The following is a 19,808-nucleotide window of genomic DNA, read 5'->3' on the forward strand; positions in this document are numbered from 1 at the left end:
AAGATCTTAATTGTACATCTAATGAAACCAAATTGCTTGTCACGTCAGCACTCCGTGAACGATGTTGTCTTGTTGTCCTAAGCAGGCTCCTCTCTCTTTGTGTGTATTCCTGAACTTCCTTTCAGCACTGTGAGAGTTAATCCTTTCCTCCTGCCCCAGTTCCGCTGCTGGCTAAGTTGCTGATCAGTCTCCCTATTTAGATGGGCTATGGTTCCACCTCCTCAGAAAAACGCCCCCTCCTCCTGTTGATTGACAGGGCCAGCGAGTGCTCTCCTCCTCCGGCTGGCCCTGTCTGCAATTCAAATCCCGCGCCTCATTCGGCGCAGGCGCTCTAAAGAGATGCGCTCTAAGAGAAGGACGCTCGCTTCCTCAGTGCGCCTGCGCCGATGACATCTTCTCTTTTGGGTTTAGAGGTGACGTCATCGGCGCAGGCACACTGAGGAAGTGCTGAGGAAGCGAGCCTCCTTCTCTCAGAGCGCCTGTGCAGGTGCGGGATTTGAATTGCAGACAGGGCCAGCCGGAGGAGGAGTGCGCTCGCTGGCCCTGTCAATCAGCAGGAGGAGGGGGCGTTTTTTTTTAAAGGAGGATGTGGCGGCTACCAGCAAGTAACCGCCGTACTTGCTGGTAGAGAAGTAATTTACATATTATAAAAGTGCGTTTTTTAAAGAAACTAGCCAACAGAAAAGGGTAAGAGCCCTATATATTGAAAAATCGCAGTAAAATGATTTTAATTAGGCAAAAAAAAAAAAGGCTCCATTCACATGTCCGCATAATGGGTCCACATCCGTTCCGCAATTTTGCGGAACGGGTGCAGACCCATTCATTCTCTATGGGGACGGAATGGATGCCGACAGCACACAGTGTGCTGTCCGCATCCGCCGTTGCGGTGCGCGGCCCCGATCTTTGGGTCCGCAACTCCTGCAAAACGATAGCAGCTTGCGGACAAGAATAGGCATTTCTATGGGGGTGCCGGGCTGGTGTGTTGCAACACATCACGGACATGTGAATGGGGCCTAACACTCACATGCAGGCAGCTCAGCATTCACTTCCTGCTTCCCAGCTTCTAAGGCTGGGCGGGCTTAGCCAGTTCAAGTGAAGCCAGCCACGCCTCCTTATGACATCACACTGAGAGCTCAGTCTTACGCGCTCGTTCATGTGAAATGTATGAGTCATCAGTGTAGCAGCCTGCAGAGTGTGAGGCCCCTCCCCCTGCTGGGGAATCATCACTCAGAGAGCACTGGTCAGTTTATTTACACAGTAAAAGGTCACTGTCCTGCAGTCTAATACAGTTTTACACATAGAACCTGTCTTATCTTTTACAAACCCATTCTGTGCAGCAAAACAATAATTCACTACTATACATTAGCCCACAAGCATGTCAGCCAGTAGCGCTATGATCTGTTCTTTTGACTCCAATAAAACATGACCACCCCCCACGACCAGCACTGATGCAGATCTTTTCCAATACAGCTCTACTACAGTTGTGTATAAACCATGAACCTTATTAGTATAGATGCATATATACCTGTGCTACATCTATCTTCTCCTCCCCAACCAGCACTGTGTCAGATCTGCGGCATATACAGCTCTGCTACATCAGTGTGTTTCTCTATTCCATCCAGCACCGTGTCAGATCTGCGGCATATTCAGCTCTGCTACATCAGTTCTGTTTCTCTATTCCAACAACACTTTGTCTGAACTTCCGCATATTTTGCTCTGCTACATCTGTCTATTTATCTCTCCCCCAAGCACATACAGCTCTGCTGCATCTGTCTTCCCCCTCCCCCACAAGCACTGTCGCTGAACAGCTTTCATTACAGCTCTGCCACTAAATAAAATGTTCCCGTGTCCCTGCACTCTCCTCCGATCGCTCCAATGCACACCCCCTCTATGCGCAGCTGGATCCAGATTCCGTGCTGCATACATTTTTTCCAGTATGGGATAGCTGTTTGATTGGTACTAGTTTGGGGGGCATACTCCAATTGCTTGGTATTTTTTGTGATGTAAGGTGACAAAAAATGGCTTTTTTGGCACAGTTTTTTTTTTTTATGGTGTTCACCTAAGGGTTAGGTCATGTGATATTTTTATAGAGCAGGTTGTTTCGGACACGACAATACCTAATATGTATACTTTTTTTTATTTTTTTATATCTCCATGTTCTGAGAGCTATGTTTTTTTTTTTTGGAGCGATTTTCTTATGTAGGGCTATTTTTTTGCGGAATGAGGTGACGGTTTTATTGGTACCAAATTGTGGGACATACGACTTTTTACAGTAAATCATTTTTATTGGCATTTTAGTAAAGATCAAGCCATACATCCGGAAATTCTTGATCAAAATAACATGTGTAAACGCTTATACAATAGGCTTGCTCCTAAAGCGTAATACATAGATGGTTTGCATAGTAAGCAGAAGTGGAAAAAGAGAAGAAAAAGAAGGAGGTTATCCTAAAGCGACACAGGACTGTGCTTAGTCCCTGAAGAGAAGGCTAAAGAAAAGGTGCCAACAGGACTGTATAATGGAGGGATTGGGAAGAAGGGAAACAGTAGGATGGGAAGGCAGCTCTGGTGTAGAAAACAAAACTAGACACCACAAAAAAATCAGGATGAATCAGTGATAGGTGGGGAACAAGGGGTAGTCACCTACCCCCAGTGTCACACCGGTCACTATAAAAAAAAAAAAAAAACATTAAAGAGGATTGATTACGTACCCTTGGATTTGTCTGCTGCTTTACCAACCAGGTCGTAGACGTCAACCTCTAACAAACCTACACGCGATCCCGGCTTAGGGGGGTTACTTGCCACAGGTGCCTCAAGGTCATCCTGTTGGCAACCCCCCCTGTGAAGTGAGTGGATTTTTAACATTGTTTTAATTTTATCTTTATTTTTACCATTATATGTTTTTAACGATTCTAAAGAATTCACTCAATTTTTATGCATGTATATGTGATTGATTTTCAGGTTTTTAAGAGTTTACCTAATACTACTGTTAAACGTCATCTTATTCCTGTACCTTTCACCTACCCACCACTGTGCGCTACCCCCTTTTTTTTTTTTTTTTTTTATAGTGACCGGTGTGACACTGGGGGTAGGTGACTACCCCTTGTTCCCCACCTATCACTGATTCATCCTGATTGCATAGTAAGAACAGAGTACATTAAGGTCTACAACAAAAGGACCATAACAATCAAGGGGAACGGGGGGGAAGGAAAAAAGGGGGGAAGGGAAGGAAGGGCCTTTAAGTAATATTTGGCATTGTCCAACAGCATAAAATAGTACATAGTTATCCAAAATTTAGGGTGAGTAATTAGGATTGTGGAGCCAAGGACCCCAGGTAAGTTGCTTGGATTTAGAAGAGATAGTCGTGCAAGGTATTGAATGTTCATACCTACAAGACGTGTTGATCTCTTGTATGACCTCAGCTAAGGTCGGCGAGGTTGGTTGCTTCCAGTGACGTGTAATAATTAGCTTAGCACTAAGTAAAACATGTCCTGTGATATTCCTATGTACTGGGGGGATAGTGTGTATACCCAGAAACAAAAGAGCCAGCTCCGGGATAGGTTTAATATTCTGGGCTGCCAACCCTGATATCAAGTCGAAAACACTGTGCCAATAAGGGGTGAGTATTGGGCAGTCCCACAGAATGTGAAGTAGGGAGCCTTTAGCGCCGCATCCTCGCCAACAATGTGGGGAGGATGAGGGGTAGATTATGTTTAGCCTCTGTGGAGTAAGGTACCATTGTAATAGGGTCTTAAGCCCTGCCTCGTAATGGGTGACACATTTAAAATTAGAAGCCAGAAACCTAATAGCCAAAATCCAATCTTCATCTAAGAAAGTCTTCCCCAGCTCACGTTACCATTTTTTTATGGGTAAGGTCTTGGTGAATGTGGCTTTGTCTCCTAATACGTCATATACGTATCGTGTGGTATGTCTTCTGAAGAGGGATGGGAATTGAAACAGTCTCAGTATGCAAGAGTTTATTGAGGGTGGAGATTGTTTAATATTTGCAATAAAATGTTGTATTCGCAAATAGTTATAGAATTCTGTGTGCGGCAATGCAAATAAGCTGTGAAGTGAATCAAAGGGGAGGAGGCGGCCATCTGGCATTATTTGGGATATGGAGACGATCCCCTTTCCACGCCAATTTGTCAGATTAATGTCAGTAATGCGGAGTTCCAGTGCGCTTATGTCTGCTTGAGGTAACAGGGTGGATCTGGAGTCCGCCTGTGCTCTGTGAATTGTGGACCATAGGCTGCCAACATGCTGTACTGTCAGTAATTCATTGTGCGATTGGGAAGGGTTCCATAACGAATGGATCAGGTAATCTTTCAAAGTAGCATGTTTGATTGTATGGGACTCAATCTGAATCCAGGCTTTTGTATTGTCAGGGATCCACCATTCCCGAGCAAATGAGAGTGTTATGGCTCGGAAGTAGTCTTTAATGTCAGGGAGGCCTAATCCTCCAGCGTGTTTTTTCTTCGTCAATAATACTCAAGCTACTCTGGGTTTGGTCGGACCCCAGACATACTTGCCCAAAATCGACTGTGCCTTTTTGAAGAATGTTGCAGGGACCGGGATTGGTAGGGCACAGAATATATATATGAGCTTGGGGAGGGTCATTATTTGGAAAGAAGCTACTCTACCCACCCAGGACAGTGCCTTCATGGCGAAGCTGGTCAAGTCACGCGATAGAGTGGCTAGAAGGGGGTGATAGTTCCTATCATAAAGAAGGGAGCAAGGTGAAGTAATCTTTACTCCTAGATAGGGGATTTCTGACGTTTGCCAGTCTAGTTCATGAAAAGATTGTAGAGTTGCCTTCTCCGGGGGTATGTTAATGAGTAATGCTTGAGATTTAGTGCTGTTAATCTTATACAGGTCCTTCTAAAAAAATTTGCATATTGTGATAAAGTTCATTATTTTCTGTAATGTACTGAAAAACATTAGACTTTCATATATTTTAGATTCATTACACACCAACTGAAGTAGTTCAAGCCTTTTATTGTTTTAATATTGATGATTTTGGCATACAGCTCATGAAAACCCAAATTTCCTATCTAAAAAAATTAGCATATTTCATCCGACCAATAAAAGAAAAGTGTTTTTAATACAAAAAAAGTCAACCTTCAAAAAATTATGTTCAGTTATGCACTCAATACTTGGTCTGGAATCCTTTTGCAGAAATGACTGCTTCAATGTGGCGTGGCATGGAGGCAATCAGCCTGTGGCACTGCTGAGGTGTTATGGAGGCCCAGGAAGCTTCGATAGCGGCCTTAAGCTCATCCAGAGTGTTGGGTCTTGCGTCTCTCAACTTTCTCTTCCCAATATCCCACAGATTCTCTATTGGGTTCAGGTCAGGAGAGTTGGAAGGCCAATTGAGCACAGTAATACCATGGTCAGTAAACCATTTACCAGTGGTTTTGGCACTGTGAGCAGGTGCCAGGTTGTGCTGAAAAATGAAATCTTCATCTCCATAAAGCTTTTCAGCAGATGGAACCATGAAGTGCTCCAAAATCTCCTGATAGCTAGCTGCATTGACCCTGCCCTTGATAAAACACAGTGGACCAACACCAGCAGCTGACATGGCGCCCCAGACCATCACTGACTGTGGGTACTTGACACTGGACTTCAGGCATTTTGGCATTTCCCTCTCCCCAGTCTTCCTCCAGATTCTGGCACCTTGATTTCCGAATGACATGCAACAGTCCAGTGCTGCTTCTCTGTAGCCCAGGTCAGGCGCCTCTGCCGCTGTTTCTGGTTCAAAAGTGGCTTGGGGAATGCGGCACCTGTAGCCCATTTCCTGCACATGCCTGTACATGGTGGCTCTGGATGTTTCTACTCCAGACTCAGTCCACTGCTTCCGCAGGTCCCCCAAGGTCTGGAATCGGTCCTTCTCCACAATCTTCCTCAGGGTCCAGTCACCTCTTCTCATTGTGCAGCGTTTTCTGCCATACTTTTTCCTTCCCACAGACTTCCCACTGAGGTGCCTTGATACAGCACTCTGGGAACAGCCTATTCGTTCAGAAATTTCTTTCTGTGTCTTACCCTCTTGCTTGAGGGTGTCAATGATGACATGATGGTCGGCAGTCTTACCCATGATTGTGGTTTTGAGTAATGAACCAGGCTGGGAGTTTTTAAAAGCCTCAGGAATCTTTTGCAGGTGTTTAGAGTTAATTAGTTGATTCAGATGATTAGGTTAATAGCTTGTTTAGAGAACCTTTTCATGATATGCAAATTTTTTTAGATAGGAATTTTGGGTTTTCATGAGCTGTATGCCAAAATCATCAATATTAAAACAATAAAAGGCTTGAACTACTTCAGTTGGTGTATAATGAATCTAAAATATATGAAAGTCTAATGTTTATCAGTACATTACAGAAAATAATGAACTTTATCACAATATGTTAATTTTTTTAGAAGGACCTGTAGTAGGAGAGGGAGCCATAATGTGAGATCATTCTAAGGGCAGTGCCTAACGAGTTGATGGGGTCAGTTAGAGTGAGAATGATGTCATCCGCATAAAGTGTAATTTTATGGGACCTTCCCCCTATATCCATCCACGCTATTGAAGGTGAGTTTCTTATAGTCTGTGCTAGGGGCTCTAATGCTAAGATAAATAATAGGGGTGATAGGGGGCACCCCTGTCTAGATCCGTTGGTAATTCCAAACGAATCCGACAGTTCTCCGTTGACCCATACTTTCTCGGAGGGAGAGGAATATATGCAGTGGATGGCCTGTAGTATTTGTCCTGAAAAGCCCATATGGCGGAGTGTCGAAAATGCGTAGTCCCAATGCAGGCGATCAAACGCCTTTTCCGCATCTAATGTGATCGCGAGCATTGGAGCTAATCTGTTAGCAATGACTTTGGCAAAAAAAAATAATGTCAGAGTTAAGCAGTGAGATAGGTCGTAAATTCTGGGGTACATCAGGTGTTTTGCCAGGTTTTGGGATGGTGACAATTAGTGCCTCTAGCATGTCTGGGGGGAAAGAGTGTCCCTCCTGTATTGCATTAAACATTTCCAACATGTAAGGAGCCAAGATATGCTGGAAGTGGCGAAAGTACTCATTAGATAGTCCGTCAGGGCCAGGGGATTTGCCTAATGGGAGTGATGTGATCACTTTTTTGACTTCTGTGATTGAAAATTGAGCGTTTAGTGACTGCAATTGTGACTTGGAAAGGGTAGGAAGGGACACTTGCAAGAGGAACTCCTCTACTAAGGCCGAGTAGTTTTCAGGTAGTGGAGTGTCAGCTCTTAGATTGTATAGTGCTTGATAGTATGCTTTGAATTGGTTGGCAATGTCTCTGGGATCAATTAATCTCATCTTAGTGGTGGGATGTACCAGATGGGAGATTTTTGACTTCGACTGTTGGGCTTTCAGCTGTTGTGCCAAAAGTCTGCCCGCTTTGTTTCCTTGGGAGTAAAATTTGGATTGGAGCCTTAGAAGGGATTTGTGGTAGTTTTGGAGTAGTAGGCTGCTAAGTTTATTCCGTGCAAGTCTAAGTTCATTAGAAGTCTGGGGGGTGGGGGAGGGTTTATTTGTTGCTTCTAGGTCAGCAATGTGTTCTAAGATTTGTATAATATCTCGCTCTCTGAGTTTCTTTACTGTGGAGTTCAGCTTAATCATATATCCCCGTATAAATGCTTTGTGGGCTTGCCACAAGACAAACTGGTTTGAAACTGATCCACTGTTAAAATGAAAGTATTCATTTAGGTGTGCGGAATGTTCCAAAACATGCTTTGAGTTATTATAGAGAAATGCATTATTCCTCCAAATAGGGGCTCTTGAAGATTGAAACCGTTCCTCAAGGGTGATAGCGATCGGGGCATGGTCCGACCATTTGATAAGACCAATCTCAGTAGATAGTGTGTGAAGTAGGGAAGGATGGTCCACCATAAACATATCTATCCTTGAGTATGTCATATGTACCGGGGAGAAGAAGGTATAGTCGCTCTCCAGGCTATGTTGGGCCCTCCATATGTCTGTTAGGCCTTCAGAACACAGGAAGGAAGCAACCCCTCTATCAAGTCTCCTTTCAGGGGATGTGGAGTCAATGTCAGGCTGTAAGGCGGTATTAAAATCCCCACAGAGGATTACTTTCCCCTGTTTGAGCTTATTCACATTGCGCATCAGTTTGTGTAGGAAGGCCAGTTGTCGGGAGTTGGGGGCATACAAGTTAACTAGTGTATATGTAATGTTATTGATGGAGCAAACTAGAATAATATGGTTTTGATGGGAGTATAGGCAACAGTTTTTTTGACAGCGATCAGGATACCTCTCTTCTTCCTGTCACAGTGGGAATGCAGAATATTAGGAAACAGGTGGTTGCGTACTCTATCGGCGTCTGCTTGTAGTAGGTGAGTCTCCTGAATACATAAAACATCAACATTAGCTGACAAAGCTTCTTTCCACATGTAAGATCTTTTCTGAGGACAATTAAGGCCTTTAACATTAAGGGACATAATCTTGAGGCCCATGTTGTTAAAAGAGTATAGTTATCCTAGCACCTGCTAAGAAGAAGAAAACACAGTAAAAGTACGCAATATCAATACGTAAGATTACAATTACTAAGGCACTATTGAGGGTAAGAGAGGGAGGAAAGAGGGAGGGTGGGAGAAATAACAAACAAGACAGATAAGACGGAGGTCGCCGTCCAAATCTCAGTAGGCAATAAACAAGACGGTGGTAACCGTCTAAGTATAGGTAAGGCGAGCGTTCGGTGCTAGAATCAAAATAAACTAATAAAAACAAAAAAAAAAATGAGGTATCCGAGGGCCTGCACCATAACAACTGGATGCTTTTAAAATGCCCAAATAGGATGTCACAGAGAAACCAAGGGGGAAGAGTAAACAAAGCTTCGCCCCTGTGGCAGTCCTGGTATAGGAGATGTCATCTGTTCTAGGGCATCAGCCCTCCACTGCAAGGGCGACACTGGAGGTCATGGAGGTAGGGTCAGTATCCGCCTTAGGCCTCATGCACACCACAGTATTTTTTCTCAGTCCTCAAAAGGGGGTTCCGTTGTTCCGTGTCCCTTTTTCCTTCCGTTGTGTTTCCGTGTGTCCGTGTTTCCGTTTTTTTTTGCGGACCGTCTTTAAAGAAGGAATGGTTAAAAAATTGAAATTTTAATAACTCCACCCAGGATACTGGTATAAATGAAGTGCACCTGAGTTTGGTTTGGTGGCCATTTTCTGTAGTCTGCACAGAGTACAGAGGTGATTTTGGTTGCTTTTCTTTGCAATTTCAGCATGGATGATGCATCTGAGGACGAGGTCTTAATGCATTGGCTTGCTTCTCGGCGATGGGGACCGCGCACTCCTTTGTTGCCTGAGGAACCTAGTACAAGGCGTAGATTTTGGGTCCATCCGATTGTTTCCCAAAGTTACCGGAAAGGACACTTCCATACCCTACACCAAGATATGCGGCTGCATCCAGAGAAGTTTTTCTCCTTCTGCAGGATGTCAGTCAATACATTTGATCGCTTGCTGTCGTCTCTACGTACTGTCCTTACCTTCATGGACACCAATATGAGGCGCAGCATTACTCCTGAGGAAAGGCTCATCGTCACGTTGAGGTAAGCAATATTTAATTGATCAAGCTTCACCAGTAAGGTGCCGTGCTTCTGTCAAGAGGAACATGTGTTTTAAAATGGCTGCTCTTAGACATGTGCTTCTGTTTGCTGAAGTAACCTTTCTTTTGCCATAATGTTTGGTGTAATTTTATTGTAAATTTTTGGTTGTGCTTACCGTTAATCCCTGTCACATAACACCCAAATATTGAAGGTTGTCTATTCGTATGTGCAAGTTTGGAACTTTGGTTCCACAAACGTCCTCAAGACACTACAATACTCCGCAGCACTCGCAAGAATAGTTTGTGACAAAATGTTTTTTATAGTCAGTCAGGCAGCCAGGTTACAGCAGCCTGTATCCTGGCCGTGTGAGTGACTAAATCTCCTTTATTAAGTAAAACTTTATTGGGTACTGCATCAGATTATATTGTAGTGTCTTTAAGCTTTTGGACCCTCAGTCAGGATCCCTAGCTGCATGCACCACCCTGCTTGAAGCCTATATGCCAGTCTGTACCCTATTTTGTGTGTTTGAGGTTGTTGCCAAACCCTGTGATTTTCATCTTTCGTCCTCATCATGCGTAATGTTCACATAATAAGTGTTAATTTGCCAATAACGTGATGGTTATAATGGTTGATATTGGGGCCTATGGAAGCACTGCTGATGCACGCATCTTTAGTTCTTCTAGAATGGGTGAGCGGCTTCGTGCCAACCAGCTTGCCCTGCCCGAGTCCAGAAGACTGCCCGGATCTGCTGGTCCGCCGGCTCCATTTGTCATCGTGGCGGATGAAGGGTTTGCCTTAACTCACCATGTTCTGCGGCCCTTTCCAAAGCGTGGTTTGGATGTCAGGAGGCGTATTTTCAACTACCGGTTGACTCGTGCCCGTTGGTATGTTGAGTGCGCTTTCGGAATACTCTCTAGCAAATGGAGGGTGTTTTTGTCATCCATACAGATGGATCCGGAGAATGCTACCCTCGTGATTCAAGCTTGTGTTGTTCTACACAACTTCACCAGGATTCACGAGGCTTCCTCTTCTGTTGACATGGAAGATTTGCCCGCGTCAGCAGGTTTGGGCTTGGATCGGACCCTGCATAGACGACCTGGGACTGCAGGCCTTGCAGTTCGAGAACTCTATACAGACTACTTTCTAAGCCCAGAGGGGTCCTTGCCATGGCAGAGGGACGCAATTCGTGGCAGTGTTTGATTTCTTCTGTGCTCGTTATTTTTTTTTTTTGTTTTCCAGATAGCTTATGTAATTTTAGACATAGTTGAGTGTAGGGACTCGCAAGACAATGAGGATCCTTGACGTGGGCTTGCGGGCTGAGGTTTTTGGGAACTAAAAGCAAATCAATCTTTTGATACCCAAACAAGATCTTTGTTTTTCCAATTTTAGAAACAGCATTAATGGATTTGCTATATGTTTCCCAAAACCTTCTAATACCTCTAAAAATTTTTAAAAAGTGGCCGTCACCATGTAAAATAAACTTGTTTTACTACTACAAGTATTGTTTGTGTCTCTTTGAAGTGTCTTTAGAAATATGAGTGATGTATATTTGAAAACTAGTTGAAAATTTGAAATTTACACTGTCACATTCTACATGTCGTCCCAATAGCTTTGCAGGACAAACATTAGGATAATATTTTATTTTGCCCAAACCCAAAATTTGAGAAAAGGTGGGTTTGGCCGTGTGCATTCTACTCTCATCTATTATTTTTTTTACATTACCTCACGTCCAAACAGATATTGGTCCTAACACCTATTATTACTACCCATTAATAAAAAACACAAATATAACATCAAAACAAAAGAACACAAAATTAAAGATCAAACAAATCCCTGGTGAAGGGACCAGGCTGGTACGAACTGCCAGGCCTCTGCTGTTGCTGTGGCAGTGGGGCAGTGGCATAGGGGGCAGCCTGTGGAAAGAAATGAGAAGCTGGCTGGCTTCTGGGGCCACCTGGTAAGACGGGCCAGGTACAGGGGGGCCATGGGGTTGGGGTTGACTTGGCCCAGCAACATGTTGCGCACGTGCTGCAAGTATGCGCCGTCTCACGTTGCATATTTCTGTGAGTATATCTTCCTCGTAGGGGGAGGAGAAAAGCTCAATCAGCATCACAATCCCCGCCACGCAAGGGCTCAAGCGGTGGGCAGGGACGCCCCTGAGTAGCGGACCCAGCCCCCTCACCACGGCTTCTTCTGGGCCCTCACTCCTCCTCTTGGCCAGGAACTCTATAACTCAGGCATCTATTTGTTCCCTTGTATCTGGCGCCGAGGAAGCCTGAGGGCCAGTGCGTCTCCGCCTTGGATGAGGCTGCGGGGTTGGATCCAGGGTCCCCTGTGAAAGGGTTGGCGGCTCCAGAGGTGGCTGTTGTGGCTCCTCAGCCTGGGGATGGGTGGGGCTGCTCTTTGGGGAGAAAACGGCCGGAGTTTCACTGCCCCCAGCATCCGAATCCTCCGGATCGTCTTCCAAGCTGTCCACAGTACTGTATGGAAACATTATAGATAATTAGATATTAAATTAATGTTGTCCAACATTCTGGATTGTCAAAAGGTTTAGATCAATCAAAAATTAAAAACAAAAGGAGTCTACTCGTTTGTACAAGTCAAAACTTTTAAAAAAGAGGATTATCCTTGTGGGATGAAAACTTAACATATCCATTGAAACACTAAATAATCACTGATGAATCCTAATGTGAGCAAGTACTGAAACTGAACACTGATAGAGGTTTGTGGATGTCCTGTGCGAAAAATGGTGAACACATTTGAGGAGCTAACCAAGTGCTGAAATTCTCCACATCGGCATTGTGGACGGGTTTGTACACTCTCACACTCGTTTGGGTTTATTCAAGCTTCCAAAATACTACTTCCTGAACATTTCAAATGCTTCCTAAGGTCAGGGTTGAAGTTTATCTTCAAAAACTGCACCAGGAATGCAGAAAGTACATCATTAGTCAATGTATAATAGTACAAAGTATTGCGCATTTGGAATAATATCTGATGGCAAACATTTTCGGAAAAAGAAATACAACTATAGAATATTGTTTAAGGAAATTTTCATAGTCACGAGGTCCTGTTAATAAACTATAAGGTAAAAACAATACAAAGCATTAAAAAATATAGGAATACTGCGAAAAAATCTAAAATGGGAACACTATTCACGCACCTCTGACTGGTAAGGCCGGGGCCTGAGCATATATTTTGAACATATCCAATGTAAAGGGACACATTCTCATATTGACGATCGCCAAACAACAGGCAAAATATATGTCAAACAGGAGTATGATGATAAAAAACAAGCAAGGCACATGTGTCATCTCCCTTCTAATTTCAAGCACTGATAGCACTCTATCCCATCAGATATCTAAAAGACTATATATTTCACATCAAGTGGCACACAGGATGAAGAGAGACGGCAGAGGGCAGGGCATGTGCGATGTGCTTGTGTTGTCTCGTCATACTGCTGAAAGAGTGTGGTTTTTTTTATCCATTTTTAATATGGATCGAAAAAAAGCACATACACCGAGGTAAGTGGTGATCAATAGATATTTAACATATTATAAATATACTTACGGCCTCAAATCCATCACCGGCTTCAGAAACTCCAACTGTGCTGTATAAATATATGGCCTTTTTCGGGCACCACCCTCGCCACTTCGGCCATGCTCATTAAGTTCCCGGCGGAACTGATCCCGGCAGCTGTTCCACCGTGTTTTGGTCTGTTTCACTATTGTGACATAAAAAAAAAGTTGGAGAATTTTGACTTGTTTATAAAAGTGACCTTTGGGAAAATTCAATATAAAAAAAGATCCATAAATTAGGCACAAACGGAGGATAATTTGGCCATAATGAAAAAAAATTAAACACATGCTACAGTACTGCAATTTTGGACATACTAATTTAAAACGTTCAGGAAGCCAGGGAATAATCGTGCTAGGCATTGGTATGTAAATTAATGCACAATATGCGCTAAGTGTCAACTATTGCATACGCAATTAAAAACTAGAACAAGTGCCACCAACTAGCAGGTGCACATGCATAGTATCCATTACTACAGTTTACAGCATCATAGCTAGGGCCAGGCATTTCAAATACACCACATAGTAGGAGTACGGTGTATTTTATCAAATAAATTAAAAAGTCAAATCCATATATAGGCATATATATAATATAAGGGAGGTGAATGTAAAAAACAAACAGTTTATTAGGAACATGGAGCTAAGCGTTCCGCAGTATCACGGCCTAGCATCCTGGTGAGAACAGGAGTTCATGTCATTATTGGTTGCTAGGACGCCGTGCACCTAGTGCCGCCACTGCAGTACCGTAATACACTCGTATGAACTATACCAGGGTCTGACTGTACTTCAGGGTCAACAAAAAGCACACCGCATTATAGCAACAAAAGAGGATGCCAGGCTGGGATACCGCGGAACGCTCACCTCCGTGTTCCATGCTCGTATGCAGTTTTTGGCACATCATGTAATTATAGCACGTTCAATAGTGACAAGACAGGGACCAGGACAGTGCAATGACATTGCTGGCACTTACCTAAATCTGCCCGACCTCTGGCATCAGCTTTTTGCCATTCCACGCGCCTCATGGACCTGGCCACTTTCTCCCAGGAGAAGTCCTTTCGCACCCTGTCCTGATACACGTTCAGCCTGCTGTCCCACAGTTCAGGCCTCTCCTGCACCAACGTGATCAGTTTTTCCACGTTCCACTTTGGCATTGTGAAAATGTATGGAAATATAAGCCACAGCTCACTACACCAAAACCACATGCACCACAAGGCTGTAGCAAACTGCAATGTGATAACCTATGACCTGAAGCTTCCTTCCTGTATTGAAATTATTATTATTTTTTCTTTTTATTGGGCTCAAATCTGGCAGACAGTTTTGCCATGAAAAAGATAAATAAAACGGACACGGACGCGGATGACAAACGGTTGTGCATCCGAGATTTTCGCGGACCCATTGATTTGAAAGGGTCCGCGAATCGTTGTCCGCGTAAAAAATAGGACAGGTCATATTTTTTTGACGGACTGGAACCACGGAACACGGACGCGGATGCCAAACGGTGCCTTTAGCCGATTTTTCAATGGAACCATTGAAAGTCAATGGGTCCGCTGAAAATCACGAAAAACTGAACAACGGACACGGAAAGAAACAACGGTCGTGTGCATGAGGCCTTACTGGAAGGCAGCGGAATTAGCCACAGCTAAAGCAGATGTTTCCATTCTTCCAGGGTCTTGATGGCATAGGTCTGTCCATTTTTCCGGACAAGAATCTTCAGGGGGTAACCCCATTTGTAGGGGAAATCATTGTCCCGGAGGGCCGTCGTAATGGGCAGCAGCGTTCTGCGCCGACGAAGGGTGACCATAGAGAGGTCCGTGAAAAGTTTAATTTTCTGATACGGAGCAGGTAGTGGGTTCTTGTTGCGCGCCGCAGCCATAAGTGCCTCTTTAGTGTGAAAGAAATTAATTCGCGCCAAAGTGTCATGCGGGACATTCGGACCCAAGTGTGGGGGTTTAGGAAGCCTGTGGGCCCTGTCAATAATCATGTCTGGTGTTGGAATCTGTGGTAGGAGCGCTTTTATTAATCCCTTTAAATAGGTTTGCAGCTCTTCAGGGGCAACTTCTTCAGGAATACCCCTGAACTTTACATTATTGCGCCTAGAGCGGTCTTCTAGGTCCGCCATTTTTAATTTGACAGCTTCTAGCTCATCAGCCAAGGTGTTGTGGGCATCGCTAATAGTATTCTGGGACAAGGCAAAATCGCCCATCTTTGTTTCCACATGATGGATTTTCTCTTCTGCAGTCTGCAATCTAGCAGAGAGAGGGTTAATCAGCCCTGCAATGTCCGTCTGCAAAGAGGACTTTAAAGCTAGCAGCATATTCTTCAGGGAATCCTCAGTGACCGGCTTGTCAGAGGTGGGGAGCATTTGGAAGGGATCTGGGGTGGCACTAGCATATGAGGTGTACTCACTCAGCTGGGTTCTGCTCCCAGTGTGTCCCGCAATCAGTTGGGGGTGAGGAAATCCAGGCAGCTGGTCCCGTTGAGCAGGAGGACGGGCGCCATCTTGGATCCTATGGTGAGCTTGTCCTGCAGCCCTGGCCTCCTCCGGTGTCGGTGGAAGAGACGGAGGTGAATGATGCATAAGGACAGTGCTGTCGGAGATGTCCGGTGGGGAGGGCGACCGAGCAGCAGGTGCTGGAAGACATTGCACTTATAGGCGATCTTAGTACCGCTCTGTCTGTATCGTTGGCGCCATCTTTAAACTTTCCCCAGTCAAAATAGCTCTCCAGGTTACCGTCTTGCAGCTTCTGCAGATGCTTTTTTGTTTTCCCCATAATGTCACCGGGGGTGTTGTTCATCTGTGGGAGCAGTTAGGTGGCTCTGCAGTATGATCAAAGACAGGCATGCAAGATTATAGTCGCTGAGGTGCAGGAGCTCTGTACTCAGGCGGCCATCTCGTTTAGCAGCCTAGCCACGCCCCCGACATACGCCTTTTTGATCACTTGGCGTTGCACTTTTTGTGATGTAAGGTGACAAAAATGGCTTTTTTTGGCATTGCTTTTATTTTTATTTTTTACAGTGTTCACCTGAGGGGTTAGTTCATGGGATATTTTTATAGAGCTGATTTTTACAGGCGCGGTGATACCTAATATGTCCATTTTATTTATTTGTTTCTATTTTTTTTTATTTTATTACTTGGGATTTTTTTTATTTTACATGTGAAACTTTTTTTTATTTTTTATAAAACACTTATTTTTTTATTTAATACTTTTTCATATTTTTTTCTTTACTCAGACCAACTTGGTTCTTGAAGATCCAGTGGGTCTGATGCCTATATAATACACTGCAGTACACTGTGTAGTGTACTGCAGTGTATTTTCTATTACACTTAGCCTTTCTTCCCAGAAAGAGCCTGATCAGTTTTAGGCCGAATGACAATGGCCGTGTTCCGCAGCCGAGAGCGGTTCGTGGTATGCCGGGCTGGATTCCTGTTCAGAGCAGGAGCGCACAGCGTCATTGGTTGCAGGGGCGGGGAGGGCGCGGAGCTCTGGCACAGTACGGCAGCGCGCTGTGAGAGGCCGCCAGACAAAAAAGTTGGACCTGCAGTACTTTTCGTCCGGCGGATTCTCGCCGCACACTGCCAGGGCTCTGCCCCCGTCCCCATTATAGTCCCCAATACAGACAGAGAGGCGGTCTGGTGAAATAGCAGGCGGAACGAATCCCTCCTGCCACAAGTGTGAAACTACCATTTATGCCATGGCAAGCTGGATGCCTGTGAAGCGTCTGGTTGCGATGGTAACCATCGGGGCTGACACAGCGCCCGGGAGGCAGCTCCATCCCTGTAAGGGGTTAACAGCAAACCACTCAGCAAACCATGAAACTGAAAGGGGGAAGGGGGGGGGGGGGAGTCGGCACAGTAACACAGAGCAGCGCGGCTCCATCCCTGGAAGGGGTTAACAGCTGACATCAGCTGCCAGCATGGGGTTCCACCCGGCCAACCATGAAACTGAAAGAGAGCGAAGGTAGAAATGTAATAATAGTTTATATTGGCAAAAATGATCATTGGCACATACTTAATGAAATAAGGTATGAATACCCCTTTAATTCAGGTGTTTCTGACACCAGTGGGTCAGCTGTAAACTACACCAGGACTACTCCAGGAGGTAGCGGCCTGGTTGGTTCTCTGCGGCAAAGTCCAGATGCCTGTATAGGAGTTAAAGGAACCACCAACACCCTTAGGTTTAGCCTAAAGTCAAACTAGTTAGTTGGCACAGTGGCTCTACAACAACTTGTCTTTACAGTAAGCTCAGGCCATGGGAATGGCAAGAGAAAATACTATCATACAATTTTAACGCTTGTCTGAATACAACTACAGCAGCGGTACCACAGCCCTCTACAAAAGCTGCAGCACTACAGTACCACCAACACATACTGCCTCTGTCACAGGCTCTGGTCCTCATTTATTGGCTCCTTCTCGATATGATGGAGATCTCAAGCAATGCCGTGGGTTCAAAAACCGATGTACCCTGCACGTCCAGCTGCTGTTTTATCAGCTTCTGCCTTTTGTAATGCTCACTCTATGGGATGAAGCACAGGCCTGAATAAACCCGCTGTGGGAGATGATTGATCCCATCACTAACAACTTGAGAGACTTCTTGGAGTCTTTCTGAAAAGTTTTTGATGAGCCCAGACGCACTACTTCTGCTGCTGCTTCTCTACTGCGTAGTCGGGGCAGGACAGTCTCTCTGTCGGTCAATATGTCATCCAGTTCTGAACGCTGGAATCAGAAGTGAGCTGAAATAATGAGGTTCTGGCGGCAGCTTTTTGGGAGGGTTTGACAGGCAGAATTAGCTGGTTATGATGTCCTAACTTCATTGGATGCTATGATATCCCTTGCCGCCCATATAGATCTGCAGTTCTGTAAGTGTGCCAAGGAGGTGGCATGTAAAAGAAGATCTCTTCACCTAGCACCAACTTTCCAGAGACCTCTGTCTCCTTTGCCTCCAACTCCCTCATCTACATCTTCTGAACCAATGTAGGTGGGCAGGCTTTGGTTGTCTGCTGAGGAACGGCAGCACAAACGTACTAATGACCTTTGTCTATATTGTGGAGAAAAAGGAAACTATCTCTGTGCCTGTCCTAATAGGCTGGTGGACATTCAGTCTCTCCAAAATTGACTATTCCAGTGGAATTGCTGCTTGAAAAAGTTCACCATAGACTCTGTTTCGGCAGGTCATTTCCTGCATCGGGCCTTGATGGACTGATACTGAATTCTTGTTCAACATCTAGAGAAACCATTAAAGGGGTTGTCCGGGTTCAGAGCTGAACCCGGACATACCCATAATTTTACCCAAGCAGCCCCCCCGACTCGAGCATCGGAGTAATTCATGTTTTTTTTTCTTACCATAACACACTGCTGGGCAGAGGCTTATGCTCAGCGGTGTGTTCAGTGACGTCACCGGCTCTGACGGGCCGGCTTTAGCGCTGCCCTAGCCGTTTTACAGGCTAGGGCAGTGCTAAAGCCTGCCCATCAGTGCCGGTGATGCCACCGGGCTCACTGCTGGGTGGAAGCCTTTGCCTGGCAGTCCTAAGGAGAGCCTGCTTTGTCACCGGAACTCCACAAAATGCCTTTGCCCAGGGGAACTGCCTGGGTGACAATGAGGAGATGTCCGGGTTCAGCTCTGAACCCAGACAACCCCTTTAACTGTAACTTCCATTAAATTACCGAGACTGTAGAGTATGTCACAACCTTTGGAGCTTTGTGTAGGTTTTCTCCATACGGAGAAAGTGATCCTTAATGCCCTGCCTGTCTCCACTAGTCTGTTGCTTCTGTGCCTTCCTTGGCTTCGTCAACACTGTCTTGTGCTGGATTGGAACTCTGAATAGGTGCTGCACTGGGGAGGCTTGCCATACCCGATGTCTAAAGTGCTGTATTATTCCGCCAAGTTTGCATGGGTTACCAACTGTGCACCATAGTTACGAGGACATCTTTGATAAAAAGGAAGGAGAGATTTTGCCACTTCATGGACCTTATGACTGTCTGATATGTTACCTGGAACCTCTCTGCCAAGAGGTCTAGTATATCCCCTTTCAGTTGTAGAGACTCAAGTTATGTCCAACTATATTAAGGGGGATGTTAAAAAAAAAAGTACCTACAAAGAGACTTGTGTTTAATTTCTGTGTGCACCATAAGAAGATGACAATGGTGTGTAAGCTAAAACTATAGAAGGTATGTGTTAAGATAAGATAATCTTTATACTGCTAAGTAGCCTGTATGCATTTCTTGCTAAAGAAGCATGGTCTCAGCAATTAACCCTTTAGTAGATTTGTGTACCAATCAGACGTCATTGTTGGAATATTTGTTAACCAATCATGTCAATATTTTAAGAGGTTACACCCTTGGAATGGGTATACATAAAGGGCCTAGGACTCTCGCAATTTGGGATCCTGGCAGAGTTTTAACCTGTGTGCTGGCTTCTGTCATTTTTCTCTGTTGACATCATTCACCTCGAACACGTGGCTTGATCCTCACATGACTGACCCTAGGGTCTGCCACAACAGGGATAAGGAGAACTGTTTTATTCCCAAGTCTTCATCACCTGCAGGAGCCAGGTTCTTCATTATGAAGAAAAAAGATGGATACCTCAGCTCATGTATTGACTACAAAGGATTAAATAAAATCATAGTAAAGAATAGATACCCTCTACCATTGATTACTCTATTATATCTACACAGTG

The 19,808-nt window shown here is 44.7% G+C and overlaps 1 protein-coding gene across 4 annotated transcripts in view; it reads right to left on the reverse strand.

The window, feature by feature from the left end:
• The window catches only part of PLA2G4F (phospholipase A2 group IVF), a 569,872-nt gene that overhangs the window by 113,857 nt on the left and 436,207 nt on the right, over positions 1–19,808 (reverse strand). The window lies entirely within an intron of this gene.

Source organism: Bufo gargarizans, chromosome 11 (assembly GCF_014858855.1).
Source record: "Bufo gargarizans isolate SCDJY-AF-19 chromosome 11, ASM1485885v1, whole genome shotgun sequence".
NCBI lineage: Eukaryota > Metazoa > Chordata > Amphibia > Anura > Bufonidae > Bufo > Bufo gargarizans.